Here is a 15,359-nt window from a genome sequence, read left to right as displayed (position 1 = left end):
CAGCTAATGGAAGCAGTGTGAAAATTTGGCCTTGCAGATATTGCCAGTGGCAATGTGAGGGGGTAATGTAGTTACTGCTTAAAAGATCCTTTTTTAATTAGCCTGTTTTGCCATTTTAAGTTTCCTCTGGGTAATAATTATTTTTGATGGTCCCCGATGCTCCTGTGGAAAACACAGCAGGAGAGGAAGAAATAATTCAGTTTCTTCCCTTGGTATGCTTGGGAGGCTGCTCATCTAATGCTACCTTCAAAGGAAGGAGAGCTGTAACCCACAGAGCCTGTGATCCCACCCAAACCAGCACAACTCAGCAGAACCACAGGTCGATCCTGGACCCGTCCCCGGTGCTCTCGGCAGCTCCTGCCCTCCAGCCCAGCACAGCTTGTCGCAGCAAGTTAACTCCTTCACCACAGAGCTATGGAGTTTGCTTCCTCTGGCTGGAAACAGGGTGGGGAAAGGGCAACACGCTGGGTTCTGTAACTACATTGCACCCTGCTTTTTGTTTTTTTTTTTTTTTTTTTTTTCAGAAAATTATATACGGCTGCCTCCTCGTCTTCTTGTGGGCACGAGGACCTGGCAGATCGCTTTCAGCACTGGCCTGTCTCAACACGGCACTGGTGGCTCCCAGGACAGATCATTTTATTTTGTCATGTTTTCAAGCTTTCTTGCATTAAATTAATCAACTCTTTTGCTAGAGATCACTCATGTTGCTTTAGAGGTTTCACACAGTGTTAGCCATTCCTTTACAAAACTAAAAATATATATTCCCACTGTGCATTTTATGTGTTCATATGGAGCTGTGTGATTAACATCACTGAGTTTAGATATATGTGGAATCAAATTCTTACTTTAGCCCCAATTTTGACAATTCAGACTCATCTGTATTTCCTATTGCTTTGGGACTTGAACCAGACCGAGAAAGTTGTTGTTGAAATCCTAATTATCTTTTTTTCTTTCTTTCTTTTTTCCTCCTGAATGAGGATTATAGCAAATCAAGGTTCCTTCTTTTTTTTTTTTTTTTTTTTAACCGAAGCAACTTCTAAAATCTGCAGCCCAGAAGGCCAATTTCATCCTCTCAAGTCTAAATCCCTCAATCACCTTACACCAAAATGTGAAATGCTTCATCAATTCCCAGCAAAGCTATAGATATTCAGACTTTTATACAGCCCATTTGAGTGATTTTTTATTTCTTATATAGCAAGTTTACATCATTCATGCATCTTTCAAATTTTTTTTTTAGTATGCTTTATGTATTTGAATTGCTTCCTATGGGTAATATCCACTTGAACATAAAGCTTCTCAGCTGTTGCATTTGGCTTTTTTGAGCTGTTAGAATTTATGGTTCATACATGAAATACGTCCTCATGTGCACCTGGTCAGCAGAAGCTGACCTCTCTTCCTACAGAGAGCTGAATTTGGCTCAGTGCACATAAAGGTGAAGCTGAACTTGTGTTTGATTTAGTATTTGAAATAATTTCTGTGGTTTATTGTGTTCTTGTGTTCCTGCATTTTTACATTAATCCAGTTTACAAGTATAAACTTGGTTTTCTGAGCAATCAATCAATACAAGGTCAACTGCAGCCATTTCCTACAGGGTGTGAATCAAAACTTAGACACAGGGACATTTATTGTAATATAGAGAGGCATAGATTTCACTGTAACCAAAATGCTTTTCATGTACAAAAAGAAATATACAGAGTGGCTTCAAGTGAATTAGATAATAAATTTTTTTCTCCAGGTGTAGCAAGAGCAAGATCAGAGGCAAACTCAGATGTGAATTTAAAGTATATTTGCTGAGTGCTGGACTGCTCTAATCCAGAAAATACTGAGAAGGCACCAGCTGAATAGAGCAGACATGGATCATCTGTTAGGGAAAAGCTTCAGGATGAAGAAGTGTCCTGGACTGAGAAACTGCTGCTGCTGAGTTTTAAACACATTGCATGACTGATGGAGCATACCTGAACACAGGGCCAGCTGGTGATGGAGGAGCAGTTGAGGGATGCTGTCACCTCCTCTCAGCTGTGGTGCAAATAAATCCCAGGTAAGTCAGCAGAGATTTTCCCTCATCTTAGGACCCAGGCCCTGAAATATTTCTGCACATGCTAAATGAAATATTGTTATTAACCTCAGTTAAGCCCCCTCCCCCCCTTTCTTTTATTTTTTATTTTTGGACCTTTGAGCACTTACACATCACACACATCATATCGGGCATGGTTCAGATGTGTTCTTCCTCCCAGCCCTTTCTCCTCAGGGACGATGTTCGAAGAAGCTATAAATATATATAAACTGAAAATGACACTGACTAGAAATAAAGTAATAAAGTTGGTCTATTTTGTTAGTCCAAGGCACAAAGACAAAAGTCAAATCTGTTTTGAAGCTATTTTGGTTTCTGCAAAGGAGCACGGTGTTGGTAATGTCAAGAAGGCCCTGGCTGTATCCCTTTAGGTGTTGCAAATGAAAGGATCCATTCGATACAGGGCAGCCTCTCGAAGACCGCACGATTAGGGGCAGTGATGCAAAAAATTACACACACAAAGAAACAGAATGACTTGCAGATGTGTGACTGAAACATCACGTCTGCAAAAAGAGGGGTCTGCTATGTCTTATTGTGCATGTGGTGCCCCCAATTACACGTGCAATCTAGTAACCTATCTTCAGTGGCTTAGCAAGAAGATTACTTTCACAGCGGATCCCCAATAAATGTCTGCTTGCTTATTAACATAGCTGACATTTCTTAACTCTGCTCAGATATGCAGCCTGAGCTAATCCGCATCCTATTTAGTTCAGAGGCTAAAGTTCAAATGGAACAAATTTTGATCTTATTTGTATGATTGTGTATAATTTCCTTCCCTTCTTTCTGGTCACAATAATAGTTTCAAACCCAGGGGAAAAAAAAATAATCCAACCCTGAAGCAGCAGAAAGCTCATTTATATTTATTCTGGGACAAAACTACCTTTTAAGTCTGAATATATAGTTTTTTTTTTTTTTTCCTGTAATCACTTTCACCTTTATTTCTGCACAGTAGCAGTTCCTCAAATCTGTATTTCTTTCATAATTGGCCTATGTGATAGCTTTACATATGAACCCCATTAAACCAACAAACGTTTTTTCAATGTGCTTAGTAAAAATACACATAGAAGATCACCAGATAATGTGCATTGTTAGAACTGGCAGTGTCTTTTATTGTGGGATGGTGACATAATAAGTCAAACCAAAGACTGTCCTTAAATAATGTTACTTCTCATGTTCTGAATCCACAATGTAGATATTTTAAAATGTTTAGCCTGAAAAAGATGAACACAAGTTGAGATTTTTTTTTCCTGAAATATTTGCTTCAGCACTGTAAATTTCCAGAGAGCGGGAATGAATCAGGTGGATGCTTTAATTCAAGGGCTCCTTGGGACAAGTTAGAATTGCTTGCCTAAATAAAAGCCATGGTCAGCTGAGCTGCATCACAGTGACACCTTTTAGTGTCCTTCTAGGTGAGCCTGGAGTGCAAATCCCTTCTCTGCTTCCCCTGGGTTTGGGACCGGTGCCTTCTCCTCACTACAGTACCATAGCTGTCATCTCCATCCCACTGCAACAGCAGCGATGGCAATTGCTGTGCACATGCAGAAGTGTCTGGCAGACCTCAGGGCAGCTCTTTCCCTTTCTGGCCATCACCTCTGCCCCATCACCAAATATCCTGTCCTCCCAGCTGAGTGCTGTAGCCTTGAGCCATGCTGTCTCTTGGTCTCTCTCTCTCTCTTTTTTCTTTTTTCTTTTTTTTTTTTTTTTCCAGAACGCATGCTTTCCTGGACATCCAGTTGTGTCAAGGCATGGGGTGGGAAGTGCCCTCCTAGTCCTGCTGTTTGGAATTTCATGTGTCCCTTGGTCAGGGCCTCTTTATGAGACAGAAAGCTGAGTGCTACAGATGAAGGGCTCCACGATAAAAGGCTGTCAGCACACACAACCCACAAAGATTTAGAGTTAATCGAGCTGTAGAGTGACAGTTGATCATGAACTTATCCATTTCATTTATGGACTGCTTAATCTTTTTGAAAATATTGTTTTGCAGAAAATGACTAGCATTTAATGAATGATTTTAATAATAATAATAATAATAAACCAACAGGATCCACATGGGATGCAAACAGTGTCATTTTTAACTAAATAGCTTTTATTCACTGTCTTTTGTTAACATCCATAAGAACTCAGAAATGTCAAATTAGTCATCGGAGAGCTCCCATTTTATTCCCCATCTATAACAGAAGCAAATATAGAATTACAAGGGAAGTATTAATAAAAAATTGACTGTAAGTCTGTATACAAAGTGCATTTCCTAGTATGCATCAAGATGTAAAAATATACAAAATTCCATACAATTCATGCTTACTACACTATGTCTGAATTTTCAAAAAGAATGATGTATTTCACACCAGAGCTAAAATTGTCTCCATAAATAATAAAGCATTTGAAAGTATTAGATCAGCGCAGATGAGCAGAACCAGTGGCTTGCACTGTGGCACAGCAGATTTCTTCCCAGGCTTAGGTGATAGCAGATAGGTAAGGAACCTGACTCTCCCTTTCTGACCACAACTGGTAAGAACCTGTGTGGAAGAATTAAAGCCAGAGAACCCCACAGAGGGCATGAATTCACACAGGCAGCCCAAGTGAACGAGAAGGGAGCTGTTTCTGCACCACATCTAAATCAAAGGAACTTACTCGCTCCACTTCAACAGTGCTGATCAAACAGTCCAAAGGACGCCTCTTCTTTCCTTGAGGGTCGCTAATGGGACAGAAAATGAACCAAAAGTTCAGCCTGGGCATTTTTTTCTTCTCTTTTCCTTTCCCTGCTCCTACTTTTCTGTATTCCTGGGATTTATCTACAGAGGTTCCTGGCACCATATGCACAATGATTTCACTCATTATACTTGCATTGTTTTCATATTTTCTGACCACTAGAACCAACCCAAATCTAACAAGACACTGAGGAATATCCAGCATATGTGGAAAAGCCAATAGGGCTGTTAAAAGATGAATATATAGATTATGCATTGCATGAATGAGAGCCAATTTAGAACAACATCATGTCTTCATAAGCAAAATCGTCTCATTTTACATGTAGTGGCATGCTTTTGAGCATCTTTCTTGTCTCCCAATTATATGCTTCTCAAAGATAGAGCCAGAAGGTCACAACCACTTTACTCTCCTCGCTACATAAATCAGCCAACCAAAACTACCACTTCTTAGTGCATTTCAATTATTTATGACCCCAAACCTAGTTGAACAAATATCATTCTAGGCCAGAATCTAAAAGCTTAAAGAAGAGAAATAGTCAGCGTCACAAATCAGTAGAAATGGGCAACACCAGACTGGGGAATACAGGCTCCCTGAATAGTGAGAAATCTTCCTGGCATGCCTTTATTGGGCCACAAGTCATGGGGGCTGCAAGGCATTAGGCTTTCTTTGCACAGTTTGAAGTGTTCATTTGAAACTGCAGAGTCCTGATATGTTTTTTAATATGCTGCTTGGACATACAGCTGAGACACACACAAATATGTGCACACATTCCAGAATAACAGATATAACTTGTGTTAGATTACACAGGCTAGACAGCTCAGCACCTAGCTCCTGCTCAAGCCTCGATGGGCACGGAAACAAACATCTTGTCAGCCATGTCTGACCCGATCTGTGGGCTCAGAAAATGCCTTTGCCCCACTCTCAAAAGCAAGGGCTGGAGTCAGTCCTCCCTGTTAGGGAGCTGATGAATCCGGCAGACAGCGAGGGGGTGGCCTGCTGCACCTCCATGCCCTCAGACCAGGCTCCATGTGCCCCAGTCCCAGGAACACCCGCCATGGCGAACCCCAGGCACCTACCCCACTCTCCGACTGGTCTGGCGCAGTGCAGGTGTCCTGGTTCCAGTTAGGACAGAGTTAATTTTCCTCCTAGTAGCTGGTAGGATGCTATGTTTTGGATTAGGATGAGAAGAGCGCTGATAACATGCTGATGTTTTAATTGTTGCAGAGCAGTGCTTACACCAGGCCAAGGACTTTTCGGCTTCTCGCTCTGTCCTGCCAGCGAGCAGGCTGGGGGTGCAGCAGGAGCTGGGAGGGGACAGACCCAGGACAGCTGACCCAAACTGGCCAAAGGGGTATTCCATACCATCTGATGTCATGCTAAACAATATATAGGGGTGGATGGCCGGGGTGGGGGGGCCGGCTGCTCGGGGATAGGCTGGGCATCGGTCAGCGGGTGGTGAGCAATTGCATTGTGCATCACTTGTTTCGTACACATTATTATTAGTAATACTATTATTATTATTGTTGTTGTTATTATTATATTCCTGTCTTAATAAACTGTCTTTATCTCAACTCACAGGCTTCACTTTCCCGTTTCTCTCCCCCCATCCCAGAGAGGGAGGGGGGAGGGTGAGCAAAAGGGTGTGTGGTGTTTAGCTGCCAGCTGGGTTAAACCACAACAGCAGGCCAGCGTCACACACTGACAGCGCACCCTCATCCCCCTCATTCAGCTCCAACCCTGTCACACAGCCCAGAGAGCCCTGTACCCAGGGACATCACGAGAAATGGAGTTCAGTGGGAAGCTGGGGCAGGCAGTGCTCATCAGGCACTGGCATGACCACGCAGATTTTAGGATTCTTCCAGCTGTGTTGTTCTGTGTACCTGTCCTTCCCCACAGTGGAAAGAGTCAGTTCCCTCACTGTTTCTGTTCGCTTTTGGGGGGGAATACTGACCAATATGGCCTTCAACTTGGGAATCAGTCTGGCAAGCCTTCAGTCTTATTAAATACCCTTAATGCTTGCAGTTGCCCTAGCACAGGTTGAGACAGACCTTTCCTGTGAGAGACGCCTCAACACACAGCCCTCAGCTTGTCCGAGGACAAGACTGATCTATGAGGGTGCCAAAGGGGCTGTTCCCACATCTGAACAGGCTTGCTTTGAAACAAGACCCAGGGAGCCGCTTGTCAGTAACACCACCACATTTTCCTCTGTTCCTAACAAAGCCGTTCACAGCCTGCAGCACTTGCAATAAACAGGGTCTGCAGGGCTCTGGTGCGCAGCTCCACCTGTGCTTGCACCCTTCCCTGAGGCCATTCCACTGTTTTTTTGGCCATCTCACCAGTAACACTATCCAAAATCAAAACAGACCTATTTATCCACTGGGTTATTTAAATGCAGCTGGGCTGAGAGGCTTTTGAAGTAGTGTCCATCAGCAGAACAGATGTTTGCAATGTGAATGCTGGTCCATCATTAAAAGACCTCCTATGGGATACTGCTGCCCTCTGGGGCTCTTTGACTTACTAAGAAAGTTTTGAACTAACCGTTTCTCTCTAGCAGGGATAAAATAATGCAAACTTGCTACTGGTGCCAAATATTGTAGCCAGCAGCATGACTTTCTCATTCCTATTGATGTTCCTGAATCTTCAGACTTCTTTATTTGGACTCTTGTAGATATGTGACTTTGAGCTGAAAGAATTAAAGATCTTGTATTGTATTCTGTGATCTTCATTTCTCACATGTACTTACCCATACTCTTGACTTTACTTTGTACTTTCTCAATCACGAGTAGAAATATTCCACCAAGATTTCCTCTTGTGTACAATTTTCTAGATAAGAGATCATTCTGGGTGCTTAGATTGATAATTTCAAGAATATTGGATGGATTTGGATGCATGCATTTTCTTGAAAAGAGTGGCAACCATGTTTCTTATTTAATGGAGTGATTCTAAAAATTAGCAGACTTAGAGCTTATTTTAAAAACAGGAATTATTTCTCTTTAGTGAACAAATCATCTGTAATATGGAAAGATTCAGCATGTAAGCTAGTTCCTAGCTGTATTTGTTCTCACCAGAAGCAAATCTAGCAGTAAGTGTTCTATATTTCTTTGGTTAATAACAGAATTAAGTTGTATTTGGTAAATAGGAAGATGTGTGATAGCAAAAGTTTTCCAACATCTCACTTAGAGTATAATAAACTGTGTTGCTTGCTAGCTTTGTGGCTCCTCTAAGTTTCTGATCGTATGCTATAAGAAAAATCAATATCTCATTTCTCACATCAGCCAGATGGATAGGCCAGGCAAGGGCTGCAGCCAAGGCTTTGTGCCATTCTGACAGGGAAAAAACATGTTTTCCCTATTTCAAGCTCTACTGTTTACAAGCAGCTATTGACAGCTTTGCAGTACTTTCTCCAGGTAAGATCTATCACAGTAGAGCTTTAAACTCTTTCTGGCTCTGCTGTATTCCACTCCTCCACATAACCCAACTTGCCAAGTACAGTTATAAATTCTTAAAGAAGTTCTTACTTTAAGTTGTGCTCACTAAATATTGAGAATAGCCAAGGAATAAAGGAGATGCTCTCAATTTACAGTCAGTCCGACTTATGCTGGTGCTCACACACACACACACACACACAAAAAAAAATAAATTATGAGAACTTAGCTTACAGAAATCTGGCAACTACACTTTCATACCGTTTGATGAAATTAGTTTTCCTCTATGGCTATATGGCACAGCTCCTTCTATCTGTTGCACAACAAGTTGGTGGAAAATCAACTGGCAATAGAAATGGTATGTTTTTCAGCTCTATGGATATCATGGAACATGTTAAAATAACACAATTTTTAATGCAAGGACTAGAGAGAATACTAATGTCAGTGTAAATAAATATCTTCAAAGTTACAACAGAGTTGTAAAAAAAAGTTGTTAAAAAAAGTTACTTTTTGCAATTCACTTGCTAATAAAATTAAAAACATTACTAATGAAAGCATCAATAGTGTACTTATATGCACAATATATCATAATCACGTCCAAAAAAAAGAGTATTAGAAGATAATTAAACCTTGTGATTGCCAAGCAAGTCACTCATTGTATGGGAATGCCAAATAAGAATTATCCATTTAGCTCTGGTTGGCCAGCCCACTCACAGTGTTTATTACACATTATTTTTCCCATAGAGAGATGCTGCTTGGCAAAAAGAAGCTGAATTAATTTGTCTGAATCATGCTCTCTAGTAAAACCTCTGTATTAGCAGGGGCTGAGCATATGAAGAGATGTCTTCATAGCGATGTCACTGCCTATAAGGTGTTTGTGAAGTTGGCTTCAGGAATTCTAGTGCTAACGTTTAGTGCATCCAATGCACTTGGCTATCAGTAGGGCCTAATTCCCCAGTAATAAAAGAAATTTAAAATTCAAATGCAGGTACTCCATTTTCCACATATCACCATTGGGAGAGCTACAGAGGCAGCTCAGCTCACAAAGGGAATTTGTGTGCAAATGCAAGCCCCTTCATATGCAGGTAGAAAGCAGCAGAATACTAACGAGATCTGCGTGACACTTTTGTATTAAATCCTCTTAAAGTGCAAAGCAGTTCAAATTCTATGATGAAACACAAAGATCAACCTGGGTCTTCTTTCTGCTTTGTTAAATCCATCTCCTTCAGATTCTGAGGTCTCTGGGGACCCAGGGTTACAACAGGCCACCCTGGACTGAGTTCAGTTACTCTGGGGCCTTGTTGATACAACCCTACAGTAACGTGCTTTATCACAGTATTCCAGGGCTTGGTCCTTCAAAACCAGGAGAGAAGTTCAAACCTAAGGCAATGTCTACGTGAATCTCAGAGGACCAAAACCAGGAGCAAACAATGACACAATCCTCCTTGAAGCCTGTACGAACCTAAGAAATGTGATGGAACTTTATAAAGCTTCCAAATTGAATGAGAGGAAGCTATGGAAGCCTGGTTTCAGTTTGCAAAATTAAATGTATCAAGGCATGGATCCATTTTCCTTTCATTTGTGACTTCTGAAGTGCAGCAGATTCAGACAGAAGGTTCTATTTTGGCTGATATCAATTGAAAGCTCAAAATCAATGGCAACACACATCAACATAGGCAAAGACAATATAATGTTCTTTATTGTACCTTTTGAAGTTTGCTTTTGTTCAAAGTGTACTATATTCTTCTTTTGGAAAATGAATTTAAAAACTATTTTGTCAGAGAGGTCACAAGGTGTGAAGAAACAACATTTGCACAACTCACTTTTAGGTGATCTTACCTCAAAACAGAAATTGAAGTTAAGGAAGGAGAACAAACCATGACCTAAAAACAATGCTTCCTCCTTTTCTGACTGATTGCAGGCTCAGATTGCACTTAAAATTCTCAAGGGATGTACAGACTGAGATGAAATATTGGTTTGGTGTGATGGTAGCATGGAGATCATAGCTGTAAGCTATATTTGTAAAGTATAAATCAGTGCCTGAGCACCAAACCATGGAAGTTTAGCATTCAGTTCATATATTAGCACTGATTATAATTTTTTACTTGACAATATATCATCACTCATGTAAGTAGCTATAAGCTATTTTTTCTACCCGTAACCATGCAACTTATGCACAAGGTGATGACTGCTGAAAACTGCCGAGTGTAAATAATAAAAAGAATATTTTTGTTATTGTTAGTTCTGTGCCCCATTGAGAAACTGTTCCATCTCACTACAACCCAAGGCACCGAACAGTTCCTCTCCCAAGGAGTTTCTTTTTTTTAGCTAGGCAAGACAAGCAGAAGCTCACAGAATGAGATGCAGCAGCCAAGAATTGAGACTGACGGTCCGCAGTCAGCATGTAAATTCAATGCTTTTTTTTTTTTTCTTTAAAAAGAAGAAGAAAAATAATAACAACAGCAACAACAACAACAAAGAAAATACTGAGGTTGAGAGCCTGTGAGGGAGAATCCTGACAGTGTTGGAGCAAGTGACTAATTGGTATGTAGGAGGAAAAGCTTAAAGTTCAAAGCGCTGCTGTGGCTTGTTTCCTAATCTGTTGGCTGTCTTCATCAGCTAATTTTCAGCATTTCTGAGTGCGTGCCTGTATCCTCAACCTGCAGCTGAGAACATTGCCCCTGGAATCAGGTTCTGCAGAGCAGGTGACAGTGCTTTCACTCTGGGCTCATAGCTTGTTGGTGGCTCGCAGATGTCTGCTGGCATCAGCAGTGGGTGTGATCCCCACTGCAGCCCTGGCTGTGACAGTCTTATTCCCTGCTCCTCTGGCTGAAGAGCTCTCTCTGATCTCCCATGCTGGATCCTTCTTCTTCCTTTCCCACACATCAATGCTGGCCAGAGCATGGTGCACCCATTTGTTCTGAGTATCCAGCAATATCTGAGGACTGTCTCAAGTCAGCCTCACAATTTTGTTGTTGCTGTTGGTGGTCTTGTTTTTTTTGTTGTTGTTTGTTTGGTTTTTTTTTTTTTGGTTTTGGTTTTGTAAGTTTCAGCTGCCTGGAGTTTCTCTAACATGATAAGAGCTTGCTGGCCTCAGCCATACCTGGAGGACCTCACTACCTGGTGAAATGGTGTGGTGGCTTCTCACTGCCTATTGCTGTAGTCCTCTGGCCACCACTTATGTTGGCAATATCAGCCACTTCTATTACTCACCACTAGTATTTTGCTGTGGAGGAATTTGCATGGCTTCCTCTTGGTAGCATGCCTGGATAACAGCAGCTGATATGGTAGGGGGGTCATGGGACATGCTCTCACCCATGGTGGGTGGAGGAATGTGTGAGTTGGGGAACCAGCACTTCCAGGGGAGGGTTGCACATAACCATTTATGTGTGTATGTGTGTGTGAGTAGAAGCTTTGGGGCTTTGTCATGGAAGATCACTTAGAAATTTCCAGGCATTTATCAATGCTGGCAAAGAATCTTGAATTACAGTTTATCTGCCATATCGCCAATAATGATCCAAAATGTGTAGGCGACTGCCTGCCAGTTAGTGAGATGCTGCTAATAAATGGGTAAGTGCCTCCAATTTCCTTCAGGCTGGTACAGCCCAGGGAGCTGAGCCCTCTGCTGCAGAGAACCCGGTACCTTTTCCCAAGGCCAGGATCTCAAAAACCCCAACATCACAGGGGAATTTGGGTAAAATGACCTCCTGCTCCAACCTCGTGTCCCTGGCAGCACTCAACTCCTTCTCTTCCCTTATGTCTCCAGTGAAAGCAATTAGCCTGGTGTTGCCCGAGATTGACGTGTTTGTGGCTGGCTGCGGCAGAAATGGCCAACTGGTCCTGAACCTCAGCAGTACTCCTATGGCCCCCGGTGTGAAGGTGGAGCTTGTGGGAAAGGCTACCTGAACTGGCATGAGAATCCAGAAATGGGCTATGACAAGATCGCAGCCTTCACCAACAGGGCTGCCTACATCTCCTAAACAAAGCATTTCCACATAGAGGGTAAGAAGCTGGAATAAGGTGTCACTTAACAGCAACCTAGCATTGAGCTAGAGAAGACGGATTGCTTTTCTCTATCACTATGTCATATAGCAACTGGGGCTGCACAATTAAAAGGAGCATTATAGTATTGGAAATAATATTTGAGAGTGTCAGAGTATCAGAAGTCTCCCCCCCTCAGCTGGTGGCTGTATTTGCAAAGTGAACATTTGTTGCCCAGAGAGCCATCACACCCTGCCTAGTAGCAGGTAGGAAATCTCTAGTCACAAGCACATCACTGAAGCACTCTTTGCTCATCTAGAATGCTTACTTTCAGTGTTCTTGTTGACTTCTGTGCCAGAAAGTACCTACTAGGTATACAACTCTGTTATAATTTCAGCTATAGTGAAGGTTTTTTTTAGTTACTGCTGTATTTTTACTGAGAGAAAAAAAAAAAAAAAAGATATACACTGAAAACACCTGCAAAAGTGTGATTATTTCACTGAATTGCAAAATAGCTGAGGCTGAAAGTAGCCTCTGGAGGCCCTCTTGTCCAGCCCTCCTGCTCAAGCAAGGACACCTAGAGGTGGTTGCCTAGGACCTAGACTTTTGAAGATCTCCAGGAACGGAGACTCCACAACCTCAGTTGGCAACCTGTTCCAGTGCTCCACCACACACACAGTAAGTGTTTCCTAGTGTTTAGAAAGAACCTCATGTGTCTCAGTTTGTGCCTACTGCCTCTTGTCGTGGCACTGGGCACCACTGAAAAGAGCCTGGTTCCATCTTTTTTGCATCTTCCCTTCACATATCATAGACCCCAACACGCACACACATAAATGCAGAGCTAATTATTAAACCTGTTTATTTAAAAAAGTAAAATCAGCAGAAGGTAATGACCACCAAAACCACTTCTCCTTGCAGACCAATGCACTATTCCAAGGGGCACATAAAAGACATGGAAGCCTCCTGGGAGGTGCACTCCCCATTCTCAGCCCCCCTTCCTTTGGGTCTGTTGGGAATCCTGAAGATTTGGTCTGCAGATCTTTGGCTGAAGTTCCCTGCCCTAGAATAGTTTAGTACTGAAGTTAGACTGTGCCAATACACTGAAACTGTGCATTTGAACTGTGATCTGAAGCAGTCAGGCCTTGTTTCCTCTCAGACTTAAAGGTCATTTTGCCCTTACACATTCATTTGACTCAGCCTTGACCTACTGCTACATGCTGACTCTTCCTGTGGGCTACCAGATGTTACAGCCCTGACAGGAAAGAGAAAGGCTAAGTGTTGGAAAAATCATTTTTGCTGTTATAAGAACAAGTACCTGCAAAGAATCTCAGTTTTGGATCTTCTCAGCTGAAGTTCAAATTGGTGTTGCTTAAATATACTCTTGAATCCATATTGTGACACCTGTAAGTGTGTGCCTGTTTTCAAAAGAGCTGAGCACCCACGTTCATCAAGACTTGCCAAGGCAATACCGTTTAATAGCAGATTTTTTACTACTGTAGCTCAGCCTTTTTGCTCCTTTTCCCAACATTGATTGCATCTCTACAGAAGTGCTCTAACAAGTCCAAGAAAGCCATTTTAAAACATGAAAGAAGATACAGACCTGACCCTTCTTACCCTGAGTACTCTGTGCCCCCTGCTGATGTTGGCATATGAGGAATGCATGTTTGAACAGATTGCTGCCTCTGTCAGCTTTTGACACTCAGCTGCTAATATGCTCTTGATAGCATGTTACCACCTGGTAGTTGATCTTACCACATACCCAACTCGGGTCGCAGCTGATGTCTGTGTAAGAAGCGTATGTACATGGCTCCAGGTGCCTGCTGACATATTTCTTTTTAACCCTGGTAAACCCTGCCACTGCTCCAGGAACTCAGTATTGTGTCCATGTGAGCTATAGACTGCTTAAGGAGCTGACTCCTGGCAATTGTTGAATATGAGCGGTAGCAGTTCTAGGAGAATTAGATCTAGAAAAGAAAAAGATGTTTCAGTGTTACTGGGGATAACCACCCTCACCAACAATAGAAACCCCTAGTCAGAGCAAAAAAAGCTGGAGCATAGCGATGCTACAGACGTTTTTAAGCTCTTTAAATAGTGCTGTGCATGGTCAGCCTCACCCCAGGAAATTTCTTCTCTCCTTCACAGAAAGGTCACCCCCCAAGTCATTCCTAGCAGTAACATGTTCACGCTTTCCCCACAGCCACAACCACCATCCTTCTGGCCAGTGAACACGAGACGGAGCTCTTTTTGAATTAGGTAACACGAAAAATTATCTGGAATTGTCATGCACTTCCCAGTGTGACCTCAGGTTTTGCTGAACACCAAGATGTGTTTCACCTCTGCAGCTGCCAGGAAAGTTTCTACAGTGGAATTAATTGTTACAAGATTTCAGGAGTCTTTTGGAGCCCACAGAGATGGCAGGTGCTCCTGTGCAATGGGTTTCATGTCTACCAGCCATGGGGAGCCAGTGCAGGTGAGTGCATCTTCACTTACAAGATGAAGTCAGGGACATTGCTTAAGGCCACCATCCTTTTGAGTCTGAGGGCCTGTGCAGAGAGTTCGGCTCTGCATACAAAGCCAGGCTCTCAGTCCGTACCTGCAGCAAGGATTGAGAAATGTGATCTCTTTCAGTCAATCCACACGCTGTGCTGGGGCTGCAGAGCAGACTACTCACAACAGAGCCTGACTGCAGATCATTCCAAGAGGGGAACATGGATTTCTCTCAAGGTCAAATTGCAGATTTGCTCCCACTCCAAAGTCCCTCCTTCTACCAAAAAAGAACATAGCTAAAATAACTTCGAGAGAACATGGTATAAGTGAGATAAGACCCTGGGAATATCGGGTTTCTACAAACTGTCGGAATAGAGAACATGACTTTCTTATATTTCAGTTACCTAACAGACTGATGAATTTTTGTTTCCTCCATTTCAGATTGTTTTAGGCATTTTTTTTTTCCTTTGGCGTTATAACTCTGATTGATTGAAAATGCTGTTATGCCATCTGGTAGAACCTCCACGCTGTGAGGAAACAATATCCAGGCTCTTCTGCCAGCAAGAAAATCCAGTTGAGGTTATTAAAACTTGAGGCATTGTTGAATTTGTCTGCAAAAAGAGGTAGTCAGCAGGACAAAATTCTAGTAGTCTTACATCCCCTGACACTGTTGTTCAAAGAGAAGT

Source organism: Anser cygnoides, chromosome 1, assembly GCF_040182565.1.
Source record: "Anser cygnoides isolate HZ-2024a breed goose chromosome 1, Taihu_goose_T2T_genome, whole genome shotgun sequence".
Taxonomy (NCBI): Eukaryota; Metazoa; Chordata; class Aves; order Anseriformes; family Anatidae; genus Anser; species Anser cygnoides.
The sequence above is the reverse complement of the archived record's forward strand: the minus strand, read 5'-3'. Positions refer to the sequence as shown.